This window comes from Chrysochloris asiatica, unplaced genomic scaffold (genome assembly GCF_000296735.1).
Source record: "Chrysochloris asiatica unplaced genomic scaffold, ChrAsi1.0 scaffold00328, whole genome shotgun sequence".
NCBI lineage: Eukaryota > Metazoa > Chordata > Mammalia > Afrosoricida > Chrysochloridae > Chrysochloris > Chrysochloris asiatica.
In genome coordinates, this window is record NW_006408846.1 from 1,981,293 (window position 1) to 1,992,611 (window position 11,319).

The window sequence follows — 11,319 nt, forward strand, 5'->3', positions numbered from 1 at the left end:
TGGTGGGTTTGAACCGCCAACCTTGTGGTTAGTAATCCCCTGCTTACTACAGTGTCACACCAGGACTTCTCAGTCTTAGACTTAGACTTCTTAGACAGTCTTAGACTTATTTTCTCTATTAGATGCCTATATTAATCTATTAAATTCCTATATTAATCTGTTGTTTCTGAATTTGATGATGCTATTTTATAAAACTTTTCTTTGAGGGGGAAGGAGTCAATGGAGCTGATGGAAGTATAAATTTTCTTCTGGAAACAGAAGAGATGGATAAAAGATTTCCTAGACACTCAGTAATGCTGGGCACATAGTAAACATTCAGTAATTTTTGTTTACTTCCCTTCAAAAAGAGACAAGTTTGAAATTGATTTTTCATGGCCAGACATATAGATAAAGTTGCACGAAAAGTCGGTGTGATCTGCAAGGTTGGTGGTTCAAGTTCACCAGTCACTCCTCAGAAATCCTATACAGGGTCACTACGGGTCTGAACTGACTCCATGGCACTTAACAACAACAACAAAACCAACTAAATCTTATCACTGTGGTTATATAATATGTGTGCACTCCAAGGAAGCTCACGCTCTATGCCCAGCCCATTTACGAGAGTCTGGGTGTGGCAGGCATTTAGTTAATCGGAATGGGTTCAGAGCAAAATGACCTTAGCAAGACGGTGAAGTCAGGACCTCCAAAAGTTTGCCCCTTCACAAGAGCAATTTTTTAAAAAAAAACTAACAAAAATCGTCAGACTCAATTTTTTCAGAATTCTAGAAATTAACTAAAAGTTTACAATTAATTTAAGAAGCATTTAGTTAAGAAAAATTGGTTGAACCTTGCTAAAAACTGAGATTTATGGTGTGAATCGTGGTGTGGCACTGTTGGATAAGCACTGGACTGCTAACCACAAAGTTGGCAGTTCAAATTCACCAGCTGCTCCTTGGAAACCCAATACAAGGTCGCTATGAGTTGGAACCCACTCAAGGGCACTTAACAACAAAGTTCCTTTGGTTTCATTCCCCACTTCCAAGGTCAGCAGCTGGTGGTGGCTGTGTGCTGTGGAGTCAATTCCGACTCATAGAGACCTTGTACAGGGTTTCCGAGGCTGTAAATCTTTACGGGAGCAGAACGCCTCATCTTTCTCCTGTGGAACAGCTGGTAGTTTTGAACTGCTGACCTTGTGGTTCGCAGCCAGATTCGTAACCACTATGCTACCAGAGCTCCTTCCAAGATCAGCAGTAGCCTTCAAAAATAACAGCCTGCGTTTCCAGTACCAGGAAGAAACAGTTCTTATTATTTGAGCTCTCTGTTGGTTTCTGAAAAACCCTGGCTTGCCTATATTTGGTCAAGTTGAACTTACCTAGTATGAAATACTTCTGCAGGTGGAAGGGCTGTTAAACATTTTAATATTATGACTTTCTGAACAATGCATATCAGCTAAAGCAAACAATAAATTAGGCAAAAAGCTCAAAAGGAAATACTAAGCAATAAGATAATCATGTTGGTGTTAAGCGCCGAATCGATTCCGACCCATAGCGACCCTATAGAGGGTTTCTGAGGAGTGGTTAGTCTAGCGCATTAACCCGCAGTGCCACACCAAGACTCAGAGATAGTCATAGAGGGTTTGAAAAGTTCGGACATATTTCTGTCTCTCGAAGGTCATGTGCAATGGTCAGGGCTGTGGAAAGCTGTGCACATGCTCAGAAAAGACCTGACAAAGCCCTAAGCAATCCCCTCTGATTTGCCTTGAGTGGTCGTTTCCTGAAGGCTAGGAGTCCTGGTATGGTGCTGTGGGTTAATGTGCTGGATTGCAAAGTTATTTGAACCACAAGGTCAGCGGTTCAAACTCACCAGCTGTTCCTCAGCAACCTTACACAGGGTTCCCATGAGTAGGAACCGACTCGACAGCACTTAACAACAACCACAACAACAGGCAAAGTTGTAAACTGCCTAGCAGAGTGTTGAAGGCGTATCCCAACATGCACAAAAAGATTCTCAGCAGAGACTGGGGGCCTTTTTGGTTTCACAAAAATCTGTTCAATTGTTAGCTGACCCCTAAAATAACTTTAGTGGTTACACACAACAAAGGTGCAGACTTTATAGAATTTCTTCATTCACTAAACAAACAACTAATAAACCAGCGACAACAACAAATTCTAGGGAGGGGAGAGAATCTGACTTTCATCATATACACTTTATATTATTTGAAATGTCCAGCTTACAATAAAACATTGTAAGATATATAAAGAAACATGCAACTGGAAGAAAAGAAGGTCAAGCAACAAGAATGTTTTCTGAGAAAGCCAAGACTTAGAACTTAGACAAAGTCTTTAAATCAACTATTTAAAATATGTTCAAAGAACTGAAACAAAAATATGTCTAAAGAACTAAAAGAAAGTATGAGACTGATGTCTCACCAAAGAGACACTATGAATAAAGAGAGAAAAACTATTTAAAAAGAAAATAGAAATTCTGAAGTTGAAAAATAAAATTTAAGGAAATGAAAAATTCACTAGAGGTACTCAATAGCAGAATTGAGTAGGAAGAAGAAAGAGTAAAAAAAAATTAAAGATAGTCAATTGACATTAGCCTGTCTGGAAGAGTAGCCAGCACCCATCTACCCTCCCAAATGAAGAACAGTGACTAGAGCATCATAGATCTTTGGGACACCATCAAATAGACTAACATATTCATAATGGGAGTTCCAAAAGGAGAGACAGAAAGAATAATTTATTAAATAATGGCTAAAATCTTTTCAAGTTTGATGAAAAACAGTAATCTATGCAACATGCAAGAAAACCAATAAGCAAAAAACTAAGATAAACTCAGAGATCCACACCTGTTGTTGTTTTAATTAGGTTCCGACTGATAGTGACCTTACGCACAACAGAACGAAATGCTTGCTACCTTGTCCTGCACCATCCTCACAATCAATGTTACACTTGAGCCCACTGCCGCTGCTACTGTGCCAAATTATCTTGTTGATGATCTTCCTATTGTTTGCTGACCCTCCACGTTACCAAGCATAGTGTCCTGTTTCAGGGACTGGTCCCTCCTGATAATATGTCCGAAGTTTGAGAGATGAAGTTTCGCCGTCCTGGATTCTAAGAACTTTGGCTGTACTTCTTCCAATACAGTTTTGTCTGTCCTTCTGACAGTCCATGGTAACTTTAATATTCTTTTCTAACACCACAACACAAATGCATAGATTATTTTATGGTCTTCCTTATACATTGTCCAACTTTCACATGCATATGAGGCTATAGGATAAACCATGGCTTGGGTCAGGCCCACTTTAGTCTTCAAACTGATATCTTTGCTCTTGAACACATTAAAGAGGTATTGTAAAGCAGATCTGCCTAGTGCTATGTGTTGTTTAATTTTATGACTGTTACTTCCATGAGTGTTGATAGTGGATCCACATAAAATGAAATCTTTGACAATTTCAATTGTTTCTTCATTTATCATGATGCTATGTATTGGTCCAGTGGTGAGGATTTTTGTTTTCTTTACACTGAAGTGCTATGGTCTTTAATCTTCATTAGTAAGTAATTTAAGTCCTCTTCACTTTCAGCAAGCATGGTTGTATCATCTGCATATCGCAGGTTATTAATGAGTCTTCCTCCAATCCTGATGCCATGTTTTTTTTTCATATAGTCTAGTTTCTCAGATTATTTGCTCAGTATACAGATTGAATAAGTGTGGTGAAAGAATACAACTCTGGCACACATCTTTCCTAATTTTAAACAATTCAAACAACTGCCTCTTGATCTATGTACAGGTTCCTCATGAGCACAATTAAGTGTTCCAGAATACTTATTCTCCGCAATGTTGTGCATAGCTTGTCATGATTCACATATTTTTTTTTCATAGTCAATAAAGTACAGGTAAATATCTTTCTGGTATTCTCTGCTTTCAGCCAAGATTCATCTGAAGTCTGCAATGATATCCCTTGTTCCACACCCTCATCTGAATCCAGCTTGAACATCTGGCAGTTCCCTATCAATGTTTTATTGTAGTCTTTTAAAATTATCAATAGCAAAATTGCACTTGCATGTCATGTTAATGATATTGCCTGATGATTTCCACATTCTGTTGGGTTACCTCTCTTTGGAATGGGCACAAAAATGGATTTCTTCCAAACAGTTGACCAGGTAACTGTCTTCCAAATTTCTTGGCACAAATGAATGAGTGCCTCCAATGCTGCATCAGTTTGTTGAAAGATTTCAGCTTGCATTCCATCAGTTCTTTGCTAATGCCTTCAATTCACCTTGGACTTCTTCTGTCAGTATCATTGGCTCTTGATCATATGCTAACTCTTGAAATGTTTCAACACTGTCTATTCTTTTTGCTACAGTGACTCTGTATAGTCCTTCCATCTTCTTTTGATGCTTTCTGCATCATTCAATATTTTGCCCATAAAATAATTCAATAGAGCAGGTTAAGGCTTGAATTTTTTCTTCAATTCTTTCAGCTTAATAAATGCTGAACATCTTCTTCCCTTTTGGTTTTCTAACTCCGGGTCTTTGCACATTTCATATAATACTTAACTTTGTCTTCTCGAGCTACCTTTTGAAACTTTCTGTTCAGTTCTTGTACCTCCTCATATCTGCCATTTGCTTCAGCGTCTCTATGCTGGAGAGCAAGCTTCAACGTCTCTTCTGACAATCATTTTGAGCTTTTTCTTGTCTTCTTAATAAATTTTTGCTTTTTTCCTGCATTATGTTCTTGATGTTATCCCACAATTCTTCTGGTCTTCAGTCATTAGGGTCTAATTCATTAATTCTAGTCTTGAAATGGTCTCTAAATTAAAGTGGAATATGTTCAATGTCATATGTTCAACAACAAAAATGTGCAAAGATCTGGAATCAGAAAACCAAAAAGGAAGAACATGCTCCACATTTCTCAAGCTGGGGGAGCTGAAGAAATAATTCAAGAACTCGACTTTTGTTATTGAACTTATATATGAGCAGTTGCTGGTCTGTCCCACAGTCTGCAAATGGCCTTGTTTTGACTGATGATAAGGAACATTTCTACCATATCTTTTCACAGATGTAGTCAATTTGATTTCTTTGTATTCCATCTGGTGAGGTCCTTGTGTATAGTCAGCCTTCATGTTATTTTAAAAGATATTTTGCAATGAAGAAGTCATTGGTCTTGCAAAAAAACTGTCATGCGATCTCCAACATTGTTGCCACCACTAAGGCCATATTTTCCAATTACTAACCTTTCCTCTTTGTTTCCAAAACTTAAAAATTGTTTTAAGCTTGATGAAATACAATCTGTACCACATCTAAGAAAGTCAACAAATTACATGTAAGATAAACTCAGAAATTCATACTTAGACTCATCAAATTGAGTCCAAAGACTAAAAATCTTGAAAGAAGCAACTTATCATTACAATGATTACTCAGTAAGATTTACAAATAACTTCTCATCAGAAACCATGTAGATCAAAAGCAATGAAATGACATTAAAAATGTTAAAAGGAAAGAAAGAAAAACTGCCAAGAATTCTGTAGCTACAAAATTATCCATCAAAAATGGAAAAATAAGATACTCCCAGAGAAAACTAAGACAATTCATTGCTTATGGACATGGTTAACAAGAAATACTTAAAAAAAAAAAAAAAAAAAGTCCTTTCACCTGAAATAAAAGAACTCTAGACAGTAGCTTAAATTCTCATGAAGACATACGGGTACTCGTAAATCATAGCAACCCTATGCACAAAAGAACAAAATTGCTCAGTCCTGTTCCTTCCTCACAATTATTATGTTTGAGCTCATTGCTGCTGCAACTATGTCAATCCATCTCATCTTCTTGGGAGCTTCCTCTTTTTTGCTGACCATCCACCTTACTAAGCATGATATAAGAGAGACAAAGTCTCATCATCCTGGTTTCTAAGGAGCATTCTGGCTGTACTGCTTCCAACACAGACTTGTTTGTTCTGCTCCATGGTACTTTCAATATTCATCACCAACACCATAATTCAAATGCATCAATTCTCCCAAGGTCCTCCTTATTTGTTGTCCAACTTTCGCATGCATACGAGGCTACAGAAAACACCATGGCTTGGGTCAGGTGCACCTTAGTCCTCAGACTGATATCGTTACTCTTGAATACTTTAAAGAAGTCTTTTGAGCAGATTTGTCTATTGTAATACCTCCTATGATTTCTCGGCTGCTGTTTGAACGAGTATTGATTGTGGATCCAAACAAAACAAAGTCTTTGACAAGTTCAATCTTTTCTCCATTTGTCACAATGTCATTTATTGGTCCAGTTGTGAGGGTTTTTGTTTTCTTTACATTGAGGTGCAATCCAAATTGAAGACTGTAGTCTTGGATTTACATCAGTACATATTTTAAACTGGTACATATAAGACAGTAAAATGTATATTTTGTTTGTACCTCTATATCCCCGCCCCCATTTTTTTCTGTCTTATTTAAAATACAACTGCAAACACAGAGATGGAGAGGGGCTGTGTGCTGACGACCAGGGGGCAGGCTTGTAGTGTATACCCTTTGGTTGGTTGATGATGCATGGAGGGGATTGTAACCATGGCAATGAAACGATATATGATAGGATGAATGTAAAACTAATGTCCTCCCATGTAAACTATCACATAATTCACAATAAAACATTAAAAAAAAATTACAACTGCATGAGACTTCTGGCAAGATGATGGACTAGGCAGATGCACAGCACGGACCCACTACAACAAAAGTATGGGAGACCAAATGAAACTGACACAGATGAAAATCTGGGAACCCTTAACTTCAGAGGAAAGGTTAGAAAGTGGATTAAGTGCTTGCTGGTGGAGAAGCTAAGCAGGGATGGTGAGAGAAGATGACTGGTAAAGAGTCAATCAGACACAATGCAACCACCTGGAACTTTTATGAGCAGCTTTGGTGACAGAAGGTGTCCTGGCAGAACAGAATCACACCGGTAACAGAAAAGGTGTCATTCTTTCTTTTCCCCAATGCTCCCCTGTTGACCAGTGGTATGGCCAGTTTCCTACTTCATCCAGCCCCAGTGTAGACCCTACTCTCTGGGAGTTCAGAGCCACGTGGTTGTGAGCACTGCCAGTGTGGGGCAGGGGCAGGCCACACCGCTTTGGTGCCTGGACATGTGGGCTCAGCGCCAGACCTACAAAACTTGCAGAGCTACCAGATCAGCATTACTATTGTTGTTAGGTGCTGTGGCGTTGGTTCTGACTCATAGCAACCGTATGCACAATAGAACAAAACACTGCCTGGTCCTGAGTCAGCCTCACAATCATTGTTAAGCTTGAGCCTTTTGCTGCTGCCACTGTGTCAATCCATCTTCTTGGGAGTTTCCTCTTTTTGGCTGATCCTCCACTTTACCTAGCATAATGTCCTTCTCCAGGGACTGGTCCTTTCTGACAATATGTCCAAAGAATGAGAGACAAAGTAAATGTAAAGCTTAGAACTATAAAGATGATCAACAAAAAAATAGGGACAAACTTAGGGGCTCTGATACATTGCATACATTAACAGACATAACTGAAAACACGCAAACAGAATACAATATAGGTGACTGGGACCTCTTAAAAATTAGACACTTTATGTGCACCAAAGGATTTCATTAAAAAAAGAGTCAAAAGAGAACCCACAGACAGGAAAAAAATGTTTGGCTGGTGATGGCATATCAGAATAAAGGACTGCTCTCTAAAATGTATAGAACACTTCAGTGCCTCAACAAGAAGACAGTAAGCCAATTAGAAAATGGGCAGAGGACATGAACAGACACTTCACCAAAGAAGACATTCAGGTGGCCAACAAACAGAAAGAAATGTTCACAATCATTAGCCATTACAGTTGCTTGTTGCTAAGTGCTGTTAATTCCCTGTAGAGAATTTCCAAGGAGTGACTGGTGGGTTTGAACAGCCAACCTTGTGGTTAGCAGTCCAATGCTTATCCTACACACCAGGACTCATGAGCTATATTAATGTTGTTATTAAGTGTAGTCGAGTAGGTTCCGACTCATGTTGACCCTATTTAGGGTTTCCCAGAAGTGGCTGGTGAGTTTGAATGACCAACCTTGCAGTTGAGTGCTTATCCAACAGCACCACACCAGGATTCCCCAAAAATAATAACAAAGTTAAAAGAAACAGAAAACAACAATGCTGGTAAGGATGGGTAGAGACTGGGACTGCCCTGCACTGCTGGTGAGGTTGTAAAATGGGGCAATCACTGTGGAAAACGGTGGGATGTGTTCTCAAAAAGTTGGAAATAGAAACAATTTAAGACCCAGCAATCCCTTTACCTGTTATATATTCCCAAGAAACAAGAGCTATGACAATGAATAGATACATGCACACCTATATTCATTGGAGTCCTGGTGTGACGCTGTGGCTAATGCATCAGACTGCAAAGTCATTTGAACTGCAAGTTCGGTGGTTCAAGCTCACCAGCTGCTCCTTGGAAGCCCTATACAGGGTTGCTATGGGTCGGAATCAACTTGACAGCACTTAACAACAACAACATATTCATTGCAGCACTGTTTATAATAGCAAAGATGGAGACAGCCTACATGTCAATCAATGAAAGAATGTTCTAACACACTTTGGTACATTCATGCAATTGAATACTATGCAACATAGAAGAAAATGATTAATTTACCTCTTTTTCACTGACCCTCCACTTTAACAAACACAATGTACTTCTCCAGAGACTCCAGGTCCCTCCTAGTAATATGTCTGAAGTATGAGTAATCACTAAGGCAATTATTAACTATGTAATTATATAGACTATTTCATAAGTTGATCATTGAGTTATTGTCAAATATGGAACTTGTCTTGAACTTCTACCATTTCTCTAATGTCTGAAATTAACTTTTCATAACTCGTCTAATAATTAAGCACCAAAGAATTCTTTCTAAGCATGTCTTTTTAATAATGCCTTGTTATTTTGTCTGGCTTAATTAGAATCTTAGGGTCCTGGTGTGGTGCTGCGGGTTAATACGCTGAACTGCAAAGTCAGTTGGAACCTAAGGTCCATGGTTCAAGCTCACCAATGGCTCCTCGGAAACCGTATACAGTGTCACTATGGGTTGGAACCGACTCAACAGTACTTAACAACAATTAGAATCTTAGGATAGAGTTGATGGAAAATTGAGGAGTCCTGGTGTTTTGCTGTGGATTAATGCTCCAGACTGAAAAGCTGTTTGAACTGCAAGGATGGTTCAAGCTCACCAGCTGCTCCTTGGAAACTCTATACAGGGTCACTATGGGTCGGGGCTGACTCGATGGCACTTAACAACAACAAGATTAGATTGTGTTGAAAGTCCAAGGAATGTCACTACCTTTCTAAAGAGATGTCTATTTTTAACAATGATAATAAAATCTTATTATTTTGTTATCAATAAAGGTGAAAGGAAATGAAGGAGCCCTGGTGGCACACTGGCCTGCTAATTGCAAGGCAGGTGATTTGAACTGACCAACCACTCTTCAGGAGAAAAATGAGACAGTCTGCTTCTGTAAAGATTAACAATCTTAGGGATCCTCTGAAATAGTTCTACTTTGTCCTATCGAGTCTCTGCGAGTCAGAATCCCCTAGACAATTGGACAGCTGCGTTTGGCTAGCTTTGTTTGGAAGTGGGTTGATGAAGAAATTCATTGCTATTTCAGGCTGTATGCAGTAGGTGGAATCAGAGTACAAGGGAGAATGTTGTAGTTCCGTGACTTTGAGTCAGTTCTAACTTACAGCGACCTTGTATAGGGTTTCTGAGGAGCAGCTGGTGAGCTTGAACTGCTGACCTTGTGGTTCAAACTGACTTTGAGGTCCAGTTCTTTATCCTACAGTGCCACACCAGGACTCCAGGGAGAATAGGATGATGGAAGTAGTTTAAAAGAGCAGAAATGGGCAGCCATATGGGTGTAAACATTAAGGAAACATTAGGTAGATGCAATAGGAAAGTGATGGAATAAAATAGAATCAGAGAAATTGTATACATTCAAGGTTTTCCAGTGGACTAGAACTAGTAGATGTATACATTATTTCTTTCAAGGAATTAGTTTACACGATTGCAGGCACTGGCAAGTTTGAGGGCAAGTAAGACAGGCCATCAACTCTGGAATCTCTCAGGCAAGAGCTAAAGCCACAGTCTTGGAGCAGAATGTTTTCTTTCTCAGAGTAACCTTGGTTTTGTCTGTCAACTGATTGTGTTAAGCCCACTCATATGTCAATGACAATCTTTGCTTAGAGTCAACTGATTATAAATGTTAACCACATCCATAACACACCTTCACAGCAGGGTCTATACTGTTGTTGTTGTTAAGTGCCATTGAGTCAGTTCTGACCCATCGCGACCCTGTATAGGGTTTCCGAGGAGCAGCTGGTGAGCTTGAACTGCCAACCTTGCAGTTCAAGCGACTTTGAAGTCTGGGCATTAACCCACAGCGCCACACCAGGACCAGGTTGTTAAGTGCCATCAAATTGGTTCTGACCCATAGCGAATAGGGTTTCTGAGTACAACTTGTGAGTTTGAACCACCTCTGGTAGCGTAGTGGTTACGAGTCGGGCTGCCAACCTCAAGGTCAGCAGTACGAAACTACCAGCGGCTCTGTGGGATAAAGATGAGGCTTTCTGCTCCCGTAAAGATTTACCGCCTCGGAAACCCTGTGCAGGGTCACTATAAGTCGGAACCGACTCCACGGTACTTAACAACAACAACAACAATATTAGTGATTGATTAAATAACTGTTTACTATTGGAAACCCAATACAGGATCACTATAAGTTGGAACTGACTTGATGGTATTAACAACAACAATAGCAACAGCATAGTTTAGTCAAGTTGATATATAAGAGTAACCATCACCGAGGTGTGGCGCTGTGGGTTAGTGCACCAGACTGCAAAGCCATTTAAACTACAAGGTTGGTGGTTCAAGCTCACCAACTGCTCCTTGGAAACCCTACATAGGGTCACCGTGGGTCAGAATCGACTGATGGCACTTAACAACATCACTGAGGTTTAAATAATCAAATCTAGAACATCACTTGACCCTGGTTGTTTGAACACAAAATAATTAATGTGAGGCGGGTTGTTTTTAAGTCCAGATCCTTTTTATCTTTAGCGTAGTGGTTACGAATCAGGCTGTGAACCTTAAGGTAATGTTCGAAACTACCAGCCGCTCCGCGGGAGAAAGATGAGGCTTTCTACTCCCGTAAAGATTTACCCCCTCGGAAACCCTGTACAGGGTCGCTATGGGTCAGAACCGACTCGATGGCACTTAACAACAACAACACCAATTTAGACCTTATAAACATCTCTTTGGAGTCCATAGGATAGGCACTAGACCGCAAGGT